The sequence below is a fragment of the Chlorocebus sabaeus genome, chromosome 9, assembly GCF_047675955.1.
Source record: "Chlorocebus sabaeus isolate Y175 chromosome 9, mChlSab1.0.hap1, whole genome shotgun sequence".
In the NCBI taxonomy this organism is placed as follows: domain Eukaryota; kingdom Metazoa; phylum Chordata; class Mammalia; order Primates; family Cercopithecidae; genus Chlorocebus; species Chlorocebus sabaeus.
Genome location: NC_132912.1, coordinates 32,951,699 through 32,965,762, shown reverse-complemented (window position 1 = coordinate 32,965,762; position 14,064 = coordinate 32,951,699). Strand labels below are relative to the sequence as shown.

Here is a 14,064-nt window from a genome sequence, read left to right as displayed (position 1 = left end):
AGACTGATAGTGGCTGCTGCTTCTTAAAAACAAAAATCCTCTCTGAGCTACACTCTAACACCAAGTCAGCAGGCAGACCCATTTTAAGAGGACAGGGTAGGGCGCGGTGGCTTACACCTGTAATCCCAGCACTTTGGGAGCCCGAGGCAGTTGGATCGCTTGAGGTCAGGAGTTCGAGACCAGCCTGGCTAACATGGTGGAACCGTCCCCCCATCTCCACTAAAAATACAAAAATTAGCTGGGCATGGAGGCGTGTGCCTGTAATCCCAGCTACTCGGGAGGCTGAGGCAGGAGAATCGCTTGAACCCAGGAGGCAGAGGTTGTAGTGAGCTGAGATTGTGCCATTGCACTCCAGCCTGGGTGACAGAGCCAAACTCCATCTTTTTTTTTTTTTTTTTTTTTTTTTGAGATAGAGTTTCGCTCTTGTCGAGGCCCTGTGCACAGTAGAGAGTGCCAGTCAAAGCAAGTGCACTGGGGCCTTGTCCCTACAGGTGTTCTCATGTTGTGACCCAGGGGTAGAGAGTTGGGCTAAAGAAGCAAGCTCAGGCCAGATTGGGCACAGTGGCTCACACCTGTAATTTCAGCACTTTGGGAGGTTGAGGTGGGAGGATCATTCGAGGCCAGAGTTCAAGAGCAGCCTGGGCAACAGAGCAAGACCTTGTTTCTAGAAGAAATTTAAAAAATAATAATAATTAGCCAGGCGAGGTAGTGTGTGCCTGTAGTCCCAGCTACTCTGGAGGTTGAGGTAGGAGGATCGCTTGAGCCAGGAGTTAGAGGCTGCAGTGAGCCATGATCGTGCCACTGAACTTGAGACTGGGCAGCAGAGTAAGATCACCTCTAAATAATAATAATAATAAAAAATAGTAAGAAAATAAAGAAGCAGGCTCAGGCTGGAAAACAAGAGGAACGGGCCTCCTGTCTCCTCTGCATGACTTAAGAGAATTCTGCTCGTGTCTTTCACAGGCAGAGTGGCTGGGTAAATAGATACAGGGTGCCCAGGGTGCTGAGAACGCAGGTCCACACATCTGGTTATCCCGCGTCTGGCCTTTGCCCATGGAGCTTTCAGTCATGGCCTCCGGTAACATGCACATCGGAAAGCTTACCCCTGACTTCAAGGCCACTGCTGTGGTGGATGGAGCCTACAGGAGGTAAAGCTGTTGGACTACAGAGGGAAGCACGTGATCCTCTTTTTCCATCCTCTGGACTGCACTTTTTTTGTTTGAAACAGAGTCTGGCTTTGTTGCCCAAGCTGGAGTGCAGTGGCTCGATCTCGGCTCACTGCAACCTCTGCCTCCTGGGTTCAAGCGATTCTCCTGCCTCAGCCTCCCAAGTAGCTGGGACGCCCATGTGCCACCCCGCCCTGCTAATTTTGTATTTTTAGTAGAGATGGGATTTCACCACGTTGGTCAGGTCAGTCTTGAACTCCTGACCTCAGGTGATCTGCCAGTCTCGGCCTCCCAAAGTGCTGGGATTACAGGTGTGAGCCACTGAGCCTTGGACTTCACTTTCGTGTGCCCCCACAGAGATCATCGCATTCAGCGACTATGCTGAGGACTTCTGAAAGCTGCGAAGTGCTAGGGACCTCAGTGGACTCAGTTCACCCATCTGGCTTGGAGCAACACCCCTGGAAGGAGGGAGGCAGGCTTGGGCCCCCTGGACAACCCTCTGCTTGCTGACGTGACCTGAAGTGTGTCTGAGAAGTATGACGTGCCGAAAACAGACGAGGGCATTGTCTGCAGGGGCCTCTTCTTTTTTCTTTCTTTTTTTTTTTTTTTTGAGACGGAGTGGTCCAGGCTGGAGTGCAATGGCACGATCTCGGCTCACTGCAACCTCTGCCTCCCCAGTTCAAGTGATTCTCCTGCCTCAGCCTCCCGAGCAGCTGGGATTACAGGAGTGTGCCAGCACGCCTGGCTAATTTTTGTATTTTTAGTAGAGATGGGGTTTCTTGATGTCGGTCAGGCTGGTCTCAAACTCCCCACCTCAGGTGATCTGCCTGCCTTGGCCTCCCAAAGTGTTGGGATTACAGCTGTGAGCCACCACGCCTGGCCTGCAGGGGCCTCTTTATCATCCATGGCAAGGATGTCCTTCCCTAGATCACTGTTGATGATTGGCCTGTGGGACAATTTGTGGATGAGGCCCTGCAGCTGGTCCAGGCCTTTCAGTACACAGATGAACACCCGGAAGTTTGTCCTGCTGGTTGGAAGCCTGACAGTGACATGATCAAGCCCAGCGTGAATGACAGCAAGGAATACTTCTTCAAACACAACTAGGCTGGCTGATGGATCGTGAGCTTGTGCCCCTACACGGGTGCCCTAGGTTGACCCAGGAAAGGCCAGATCTGCCCCTCCAAACTCCACAGTCTGGGACCCTGAAAAGTTAGGCCAAGGCCTTCTCATGCCTCCAACTGGGAGCTGGTGAATAGTGACACCCTCCCCCAAACCCACCAAGCTGCACACAGGCCTAGAGATGACCAATAAAGTATTAGGGACAGAAAATAAATAAATAAATAAATTCAGTAAATACAGGACGTCCAGTTAAATCTGAATTTCAGAGAAACAGTGAATAATTTACAATGTAAGTATGTACAAATACTCCACGGGAGGCCCAAGCATGGTGACTCACACCTGTAATCCCAGCACTTTGGGAGGCTGAGGCAGAAGGATTGTTTGAACCAAGGAGTTAGAGACCAGCCTGGGCAACATAGAAAGACCCTATCTCCGAAAACCTTTAGAAATTAGCCAGGCATGGTGTTGTGCACCTGTAATCCCGGCTACACGAGAAGCTGAGGCGGGAGGATTGCTTGAGCCCAGGAGGTCGAGGCTGCAGTGAGTTGGGATTATGCCACTGCGCTCCAACCTGGGCAACAGAGTAAGGCCTTGTCTCAAAAAACAAAGGCAAAAATAAATAAATAAATAAATAAATAAATAAATAACTCAATCAAACCAACAGAAAAACAGATATTGCGTGGGACATATTTATATACTAAAACAATAAATAATTTCAATGTATGTCCTAAAATTTGCATGGGACATACTTATACTAAAAAATTCTTCACTACCTGGAATTCTGATATAACTGGGGATCCTGCGTTTTCATTTGCCAAATCTGGCAACCCTATCCCAGGCAACAAAGAAAGCACCTCGGCCGGGTGCAGTGGCTCACGCATGTAATCTGTCTCCAAAAAAAAAAAGCACCTCCTTCAGCATCACAGTTTGCACCGACACTCAATAAATATCCACATCAAGGAGGAAAAAAAAAGCCACTGGGCTGCAGAGAAGAGCAGGGTTATTGGAATCAGCAGAAACATGGTCAATTAAGCTCCTCTTCCTGCCTCAAGCATTTTGAAGGTCATAGTGATGACAACTCTCTAGAAACTCAACCCAAACAACTCCTCGTTGCTCCAGACCAAACCCGAGGAAGTCGCAGGAGTTTTCAACTTCTCATAATTACTGCCCGAAGGCACCATATTGAATGCAGCTTGGGATGCCAGCAGCGTGGTTTGGGACGAGGCCCAGTGCAGTTTTTCCCAGAGCTATTATAGGGAAGTAGTCATGAAACAAGACGGATGTGCTATGGTTGAGAACTGCAGAGCTGACCCAAAATATTTCTAATGTGTGGAACTAGCTGGCAAGCGGAGAGCCTGAGAAAACAAAAAGAGCTGCTTGGCTGCTTTGAAATGCCCAGATCCTCGAAGTGTGGCTTTTCCTCCTTGCTATTAGCTATGTTCCAACAGGCAGAGAGCCAAGGGAGGGATTCCAGTGGGGGCCATCTTGGCAGGCGCACAGTTTGGCCTTGACAGCTTCATTTGGAGGGCAAGAGAGGGTGAGAAGGAGGGAGGGCCCAGGGGAATCGGGAGGCCAGAGGACAAGCCCTTACCTCTGTGGGGTGCCTCAGAGGGTCACCAAAGACACTCACATGTCACTCGCTTCTTGCAAAGACTGCCTGAAACAGGTACTGTTTTCTCCATTTTACAGATGGGGAAAGTGATGTTTCCAAAGTTATCTAGTGGCACAGAATTCAAACTCAACACTTTTGTTTTGTTTTGTTGAGAGGGGGTGTCTCACTATGTTGCCCAGGCTGGACTCGAATTCTTGGCCTCAAGCAATCCTCCCTCCTCAGCCTCCCAAAGTGCTGGGATTACAGATGTGAGCCACTACTCCCAGCCTCAAATCTTTTTTATTTATACTTTTTAATATTTATAATAAATATATGTATACTTTTTAATTTATTTTTTGCATAGGTAATACATTCACATAGTTCAAAATCCAAAGTATAGTTGGGGATATAGTGGAAATCCTGTCTCCCTGGGCTCCAGCCTCCTGCCTCTTCTCTGCAGAAGCCTTTGGTGTTTTTCATTTCTTATGTAACCTTCCAGATTTTTTTTTTTTTTTTTTTTTTTTTTTTTTTTTTTTTGAGACAGAGTTTTTCTCTGTCACCCAGGCTGGAGTGCAGTGGAACAGTCTCAGCTCACTGCAACCTCTGCCTTTCAGGTTCAAGTGATTCTCCGGCCTCAGCCTCCCTAGAAGCTGGGATTACAGGTGCCCACCACCACGCCCAGCTAATTTTTTTGTATTTTTATTAGAGATGGGGTTTCTCCGTGTTGGCCAGTTTGGTCTTGAACTCCTGACCTCAGGTGATCTGCCCACCTTGGCCCCCCAAAGTGCTGGGATTACAGACGTGAGCCACCACACCCAGCCTATAGAGATTTTATAAATACATATTTTTCTGCTTTTCTTTTTTTAGACAGACGATATTTACTATACACACTACTCTGCTATTCTCACTTAAATCAAGCTCTTTCAGTCTTGATCTAGTGCTCCATCTTTTATTATTATTACTATTATTATTTTAGAGACAGGGTCTCACTGTGTTGCCCAAGCTGGAGTGCAGTGGCACAATCATAGCCCACTGTAACCTCGAATTCCTGGGCTCAAGCGATCCTCCTGCCTCAGCCTCCTGAGTAGAGTAGCTGGGATTACAGGCATGTGCCACCATGCCAAGCTAATTTTCTTTAGAGACAAGGCCTTGCCATGTTGCCCAGAGCAGTCTCAAACTCCTGGGCTCTTGGCCTCTCAAAATGTTGGATTTTAGGATTATAGGCATGAGCCACTGCACCCGGCGGACTGCTCTTTCTTACCAAAAAAAAAAAAAAAAAAAAAAAAAAAAACCGTATTTTCCCTTTAGAAAATGTAGTGAATTTGATAAATACAAAAAAAGGTGGAAAGAATATTGTCTCTTGTCTTGCCCCCGAGAGCCACCGCTGTTAACCATTTGCTGTTTCACTCCAGGCTTTGTTCGTAAATGATTTTGTGTGGACTCTTTCTGCTATACCACAGTCACCTCTTGGGGCAGAACTAGGGACAGAAAGACAATGGGGCCAGGTCAGGTGGCTCACACCTGTAATCTCAGGAATTTTGGAGGCCAAGGCGAGAGAATCCCTTGAGCTCAGGAGTTCAAGACCAGGCTGGACAACGTAATGAAACCGTGTCTCTTTAAAAAAATTAAAATATTAACTGGGCATGGTGGTGCACACCTGTAATTTTGGGGGGCTGAAGTGGGAGGATTGCTTGAGCCCAGGATGCCAAGGCTGCAGTGGGTCATGATGGTGCCACTGCACTCCAGCCTGAGCAACAGAGTGAGACCCTGTCTCAGGAAAAAAAAAAAAAAAAAAAAAAAAAAAGATGATGGGAAGAGAAGAAAGAAAGAAGCAAATTTGCCCAGCGGGTATGGGACTGACATGAGCCAGGAGAGGTCAGCTGAGAAAGTGGGTGGGTGTTTTATCCATCTTTTTGAGGACCTCTTTTTTTTGAGCCCCTAGTACCTGCACTGTGAAAATAGAGATGCTAAGATAAAGCCAGGGCTGGGCGTGGTGGTGCACACCTGTGATCCCAGCTACTCAGGAGGCAGAGTCTGGAGATAAAACCAGGGCCGGCGTGGTGGCGCACACCTGTGATCCCAGCTACTCAGGAGGCTGAGTCTGGAGAATTGCTTGAACCCGGGAGGTGGAGGTTGCAGTGAGCCAAGATCGTGCTCCAGCCTGGGTGACAGAGTGAGACTCTGTCTCAAAAAACAAATAAGTAAAAAATAAAAAATAAAACCGAGAGCAGAGGAAAAATGAAGGAACTGGCCGTTTCAACACTGCGACAGGTGCTAGGACAGACAGTGAGAAGCACAGTACACTGACGAAGCCCGAGAAGGAGGTGGGAGTCAGAGAGGCCGCTAGGGGGCCGCCCAGAGCTGAGCCGTGGTCACTAGGTGATGGGTGGAGTGGCATTCCTGCAGAAGGGATTGCAGAAGTAGAGACAGTTTGGTGTAGTGGAGCTGGGAAGGGCCAGGTGTGTAATATACAAGGAATTTTGACTTGATCCCAAGGGTAACATGAAGCTCTTGAAAGTTCCAAGGCAGGAAACTGACGCGATTGGATTTGGACTTTGACAACAACCAAGTCTGGCTGCTGGGGGGAAACCCTTAGGAGTGGAGGGGGCGGAGGGGAGTCTGGAGATTGGAGAATTTGTTACAGAACTGTTGTATGTATCCCAGTGAGACAAGGTGGTGGCGTGAACTAAGGTTGTAGGGATGGAGGGACATGGGTGGATTCTTAAGAAGCTACAGATATAAAATTGGTGACTGAGTGGGGATCAGAATGGCTCACACATGGAGGCCTGGGGATTTATTGACTCAAGATTCCTCACTGGCTCTCCTTTATCTACAAAGATTTAGGCTTCTTGGCTTGACATGGGGATCCTCAGTGACATCACTTCAACCTTGCTTTGTCATCTCTCTCTCTCTCTTTCCCTTCTCTACTTGTACTTGAAGCACGTTGGAATTCAGTGATTCCCTGGACATGCTGTCCCTTCATCTCATGTCCCTCTCCCCAAACCTGGGCTTCTGAAAGCATCTCCATCCTTCAAGCCCAGCCCAATACCACATTCTAAAGAAAGCCTTGGGAAGCCTGCTCTCCTCTCCTTCCCACTACTCTTTTGTAACGAATCTCCTAACAAGTTGCTTCTCCATCTGGTGAAATACTCATCACATTCTGCATTGTACTTTTGGTGGAGAAAAAAAAAAAGTACTTTTAGTGGCTTTTTTTTTTTTTTTTTGAGACAGAGTCTTATTTTGTTGCCCAGGCTGGAGTGCAGTGGCGCGATCTTGGCCCACTGCAACCTCTGCCTCTCAGGTCCAAGCGATTCTCTTGCCTCAGCCTCCGAAGTAGCTGGGATTACGGGCACACGACATCACACCCAGCTGTATTTTTGTATTTTTAGTAGAGATGGGGTTTCACCATGTTGGCCAGGCTGGTCTCAAACTCCTGACCTCAGGTGATCCGCCTGCCTCAGCTTCCTAAAGTGTTGGGATTACAGGCCTGAGCCATGGTGCCTGGCCAGCTGATTTTTACTACAAAGTTAAAGCCTCCTCCAAGGCTGACACCATACCTGTCTTTGAAGCTCAAAGAATGTTTGTCAAATTCAAATGAGCACTCCCCAGAAAACCTAAATTCAGAGCCAGGAAGGTTTGTGAAATAAAAAAGAATCAGGTGGGCACAGGGGTTTAGCTGGGGAAACAGAGTAAAACCGTGAGAAGACCCTGAAGGCAGGAAGGACCAGCAAGGGTAAGGTTGGTGATAAGGTCATGACCTTGGGCACAGGATACAGGATGATGCCCTGGTTTGAGGCCCCGGCTGTGTGCTGTGGTCCTTAGGATTGTGAGGGCCTTCACCCAGAAGCAGAGACCTCGGATGCTGGTAGACCCCAAATAGCACGGAGGGGAGTGTGTGGAGTCAGACCCTAAGCCGCTGGGTTAGAGAACACAGAGGGTTCCTGAAACAGTGAAATCCCATTATCTCCTTCCAGAATAAGAACCATGCCTCCTCCTCTAAACTGCCCTGAGCATTTGTTTGTTTGTTTGTTTGTTTTTAAGACACGGTCTTGCTTTGTCATCCAGGCTGGAGTGCATTAGTGCCATCGTGGCTCACTGCAGCCTTGAACTCCTGGGCTCACGCGATCTTCTTGCCTTACCCTCCCAAGTAATTAGGCCCACAGGTGTGTGCCACTACACCTGGCTACATTTCTGATTTTTTGTGGAGATGGGGTCTCACTATGTTGCCCAGGCTGCTCTCAAACTCCTGAGCTCAAGCCATCCTTCCACTTCAGCCTCCCAAAGTGCTGGGTGAGCTGGGCGGGAGCCATTGAACCTGGCTCCCTTACTATCAACTTTCACCACATGTAGGGCCCTGCAGTGACCACAGGCCAGGCTGCCACTGTCAGGAGCTCTCATAACTTAGCCTCAAAGCAACTCTTTCAGCTGAGCATCTCTCTTTCAAAATAGAGGTGGAGGAAGCAGGTGAGGAAGAGAACTGCATTGAGAGGGTGTTCTAAGGACAATCCTGGCCTGAGTAGAGGTCTGATGTTCTGGGTGTCACCTTATGAGCCATCAGAAACTAAGGTAAACCTTTGTTCTTCTCAGCTTGTACCTTCTGAACAGAGAAACGAAGGACCAATTAAGAGAAAAGAGACGTTCCACAAGATGCATTCTAGGTAAGAAATCTAGGGCCGGGTACAGTGGCTCATGCCTGTAAACTCAGCTCTTTGGGAGGCCAAGGCAGGAGGATCGCTTGGGGCCAGGAGTTTGAGACCACCCTGGGCAACATTGACTGACTCCTGTCTCTACAAAAAGATATTTTAAAAATTAGCCTAATGTGATGGTGTGCCCCTCTGGTCCCAGCTACTCAGGAGTCTGGGGCAGGATGATCACTTGAGCACAGGAGTTTGAGGCTGCAGTGAGCTGTGATCACATCACTACACTCCAACCTGGGTGACAAAGTGAGACCCTATCTCTAAAAAAATCAAAAAATTAAAAAAATTTTTTTTTTCAAGACGGAGTCTTGCTTTGTTGCCCAGGCTGGAGTGCAGTGGTGCGATCTCAGCTCACTGCAGCCTCTACCTCCTGGGGTCAAGCAATTCTTCTGCCTCAGCCCCTGAGTAGCTGGGATTACAGGCACATGCCACCACCCCCAGCTAATTTTGTATGTTTAGTAGAGATAAGGTTTCCGTGTTGGCCAGGCTGGTCTCAAACTCCTGACCTCTAATGATCCCCCGCCTCGGCCTCCCAAAGGGCTGGGATTACAGGCGTGAGCCACTGTGCCCAGCAAACATTTTAAATAATGCTTCCTAGCACTGTGGGTATTATATCACAGAGGCCAGAGACAGCAACCGAGAGAATGGGGGATTCTAGAGTAGAGATGGGAACGATGGGAATAGAGGAAAGAGTAAGACCATGGCGAAGTGTCCCAAACCCTGCATGCATCAGACAACTGCAGTCTCTGAGCCCCATCCTTGTGGCCAGGCACAGCTCAGGTCAGCGGGAACAAACAGTAAATAAATAACTGCTAAGATAAGGAACCCTGGGAGAAGAGGGGGCACCCGTCAAGAGGACGAGTTGAAGATACAAGAATGGGAAGGAATCCACAGCATGAGAGATGGAAAAATGAATACCCCTTCTATTATAAGAAAGAGGAGGTGGTGTGAACCAGGCAGAAGCTGGTAGGACTGCAGGTTTGGGGGCTGGAAACAGAGGCATCTCCAAATAAGTGCTTCGCTGTGTGGCGTGTTCACTTTTCTCTAGTTCACATGAGACTCCTCCTGTGACTTTGGTTGTTACTGGAGCCCATTCACCCACGTTGCTGCATGTAGCTGGAGTTTATCTTTATTGTTTCCGATGAATACAATTTTCATTGTACCACTTATCCATTCTGCTGTTGATGGACATTTGAGTTCCTTCCAGTCTTGGGATATTTCAAATAATGCTGCTATGTATATTCTTTAATTTTTTTATGTGTTCTTAAATTTATCTTTATTAATTCTTTTTCTTTAGAGATAAGGTTTTGCTCTGTTGCTCAGGCTAGAGTGCAGTGGCACCATCATAGCTCACTGTAACTTCAAACTGCTGGGCTCGAGCGATCCTCCCACTTCAGCCTCCTAAATAGCTGGGACTACAGGTAAGTGCCATGACACTCAACTAATTTTTAAAATTTTCGTAGAGATGGGGGTCTCACTATGTTGCCCAGGCTGCTCTTGAACTCCTGGACTCAAGCGATCCTGCTGACTTGGCCTCCCAAACTGTTGGAATTACAGTTGTGACTCATTGCACCTGGCTTATGTACATTCTTATACACCTCTTTTCATTGCTATGAGCATATTTTGCGGGGGGGGGGTGTATATCTAGGAGTAGAACTGCTGAATCACAGGGTATGCACATTTTCAACTTTAGAAGACAGTGCCACACTGTTTCCTAAAGAGACTGTTCCAACTAACTCCCACCAGTAATGCATGAAATTTTCAGTTGCTTCACTCCTCAAATAGCCTGTTTTTAAAATTCTAACCATTCTGGTGGGATTGGTAATGGTATTTCATTGTGATTTAAATTTTTATTTCCCCAATTACTAATGAAGTTGAGCATTATTTCATATGTTTATTGACCATCTGGATTTCTGCTTTTGTAAAATTCAGTCTCTTCCCAAAATTTCAGTTGGGTTATCTGTTCTTTTCTTAACGATTTGTAGCAATTCTTTCAATATTCTTGGTATAATCCTTTTGTCAGTTACACCTGTTCTCAGTATCTTTTCCCAGTCTGTGGCAGGCTGGCCTTATTTATTTTGCCCATAGTGTCTTTTCATGATCAGAAGCCTTTCATTTTAATGTAGGCAAATGTATTGATCTTTTTTTAAAAAAGAGCATTAACGCAAGATCATGAAATTCTATATCATCCTCTAAAAGCTTTTTCTGCCTATCACATTTTTTTCTACAGCCTCTCTAGGATCGACTTTTATGCATGGTGTTAGGTGGGGGACAAGTTTCTTTTTTTTTTTTTTTTCCTTGTGGATGCCCAGTTATTTCAGGATCATTTATTTTAAAGTACATTTTTCCCCCCCTTCTTTGCAGTGACACCTCTGTCAAGAATCAGCCGGGTGTGGTGGCTCACACCTGTAATCCCAGCACTTTGGGAGGCTGAGGTGGGCAGATCATGAGGTCAGGAGATCGAGACCATCCTGGCCAACATGGTGAAACCCCATCTCTACTAAAGATACAAATAATTAGCTGGATGTGGTGGCACACACCTGTAGTCCCAGCAACTCTGGAGGCTGAGGCATGAGAATCGCTTGAACCCAGGAGGCGGAGGTTGCAGCGAGCCAAGATCGCACCATTGCATTCCAGCCTGGGTGACAGTGCAAGACTCCATCTCAAAAAAAAAGAAAAAAGGTATCAATGTCTATGTATTTAAGGATCTGTGTCTGGGCCCTCTATTCTGTTCTATTGCTAATTGTTAGACCATCACAGTGTTGGCTTATTATTGTACAATTTTATAAGTCTCGATGCTTAGAAGAGTAACTCTTTCCATCTTGCTTTACTTCAAAGAGGGATCTTCTTTTCTTTTTCCTTTTCTTTTCTTTTCTTTTCTTTTTTTTTTTTTTTTTGAGATGGAGTTTCACTCTTGTCACCCAGGCTGGAGTGCAGTGGCAAGATCTCAGCTCACTGCAACCTCCGCCTACCAGGTTCAAGTGATTCTTTTGCCTCAGTCTCCTGAGTAGCTGCGATTACAGATGCCTGCCACCACACCCAGCTAATTTTTTGTATTTTTAGTAGAGATGGGGTTTCAACATGTTGGCCAGGCTAGTCTACAACTCTTGACTTTAGGTGATCCACCAGCCTCGGCTTCCCAAAGTACTGTGATTAGAGGAATGTGCCACCATACCTAGCCCTCTTTTGTTTTTGTTTTTTTAATTGAGACAGGGTCTCACTGTCACCCAGGCTGGACCACAGTGCTGCAACCGCAGCTCATTGCACCCTTGAATTCTTGGGCTCAAGAGATCCTCCTGCCTCAGACTCCTGAGTAGCTAGGACTACGGGCATGTGCCATCATGCCCAGCTAACTTTAAAAAAATATTTTGGCTGGGTGCGGTGGCTCACGCCTGTAATCCCAGCACTTTGGGAGGCCGAGGCAGGTGGATCACGAGATCAGGAGGTCAAGATCATCCTGGCCAACATGGTGAAACCCCATCTCTACTAAAAATACAAAAATTAGCTGGGCATGGCAGCACATGCCTGTAGTCCCAGCCACTTGGGAAGCTGAGGCAGGAGAATTGCTTGAACCCGGGAGGCGGAGACTGCAGTGAGCTGAGATCATGCCACTGCACTCCAGCCTGGGTGACAGAGCAAGATTCTATCTAAAAAAAAAAAAAAATTGTAGAGACAGGGTCTCACTATGTTGCTCAGGCTGGTTTTGAAACCCTGAGCTCAAGCAATCTTCCTGCCTCGGCCTCCCACAGTGCTGGGATTACAGGTGTGAGTCACTGTTCCTGGCTGAGGGTCTCAATTATTGTTGGCCCTTTGTATTTCATATAAATTTAAAAATCAGATTGTCAAAAGAAACTCTTGAGATAGAATAGCACTGCATCTATTCATCAATTTAGGGATACCTATATCTTTACAATAGTGAGTCTTTCAGTTCATAAGCATGGCATATCTCTCTCCATTTATTTAGCTGTTTTTAGTTTCCTGAAAAGCTATTTTATAGTTCTCTATATAGGGATCTTACTCATGTTTTATAAGATTTATTTTTAGGTACTTTATATTTTTCATATCACTGTAAGTGGTATTCTATTTCAAATAATTTAACCACCATTTGTAACGAAATTTTTGTATACTGACTTTGTATTCAGCAACTTATTGATTTTAACAAGTTCTCTGTAAATCTTAAAAGATTTTCTAAGTACATAATAGCATTGCCTTCAAATAACAGTTGGTCTTTTCTTTGCAGTTGTGGTGCCTCTGATTTCCTTTTCTTGATTTATGACACTGGCCAAGAAATGTTGAATAGACATGGTGACAGCAGATATCCTTATCTTGTTTCCGACATTAAAGAGAAAGCTTTCAACTCTTTGCCACTAAGTCTTTGGTATTCCTGGAGATTTACTAGGTCTGGCTGTAGATTTCTTTTTTATTTATCCTGTTTGGATTTGGGGGTTTTCGATCTTCTGAAAACTGTGGCTTTATGTCTTTGTTTTGGAAACTGTTCAGCTAAAACTCCTCAAATATTGCTTCTGCTCCCTTTTCTCCTTTATTTGTGGAACTCCAATTAAATCAATTTAGACCAGCACTAATACAACCTACTGAATCTGTGTCCATGCTGGGGCTATTGAGCATTTGTGTTATATATCAGTATGTGACTATTAAACATTTGAAATGTGATTAGTGCAATCGAGAAACTGAATTTTTATATTTTATTTAACTGCAATTAATTTAAATTTAAATAACCACATATAGCTAGTGGCTACCCTATTGAATGGTGCAGATTTAGAACCTTCCAACTCTGTCATAAATGTCTTTTGCTCTCTCCTCTGTATGTTCTATCCTTCCCATCTATCTTCCAGTACCCTTATTCTCTCTTCAGTTGTGTCTAATCTATGTTACATCTTTCTATTATGTTTTGAATTTTATCTATTTTATTTTTCACTTCGAAAATTTCTTCTGATTTCTTGTTCTGGTTATCAATGTATTGCTTCTTGCCTCCAAATTCATCCTTTTAGGCCAGGCATGGTGGCTCATGCCTGTAATCCCAGCACTTTGGGAGGCCAATGTAGGCAGATCACCTGAGCTCAGGAATTTGAGACTAGCCTGGCTAACATGGTGAAACCCCATCTCTACTAAAAATACAAAAATTAACTAGGCATGGTGGTGGGCACCTGTAATCCCAGCTACTCAGGAGGCTGAGGCAGGAGTATCACTTGAACCCAGGAGGCGGAGGTTGCAGTGAGCCGAGATTGTGCCATTGCACTCCAGCCTGGGCAAGAAGCGTGAAACTCCATCTCAAAAACAAAACAAAACAAAGCAAATTCACCCCTTTCGATGCTCTGTGAAAGTGGATCTTGTCCCTTAACTATTTTTCCCATGCTAGCAGACACCAAGGCTTTCTCAGTGGAGAATGATGGACAGACACTGCAGGTGAAGGTCCCAGTGTACTCGGCTGGGCAGGCTCTTGCAGAGGGCATGGTTTTTCCCGTGCAGGCTT

General features: G+C 46.0%; 1 pseudogene; it reads left to right on the top strand.

The window, feature by feature from the left end:
• The first annotated feature begins 1,068 nt into the window (after positions 1 to 1,068).
• On the top strand, positions 1,069 to 2,517 carry LOC119620006 (peroxiredoxin-2-like; annotated as a pseudogene).
• The last annotated feature ends 11,547 nt before the right edge of the window (positions 2,518 to 14,064 follow it).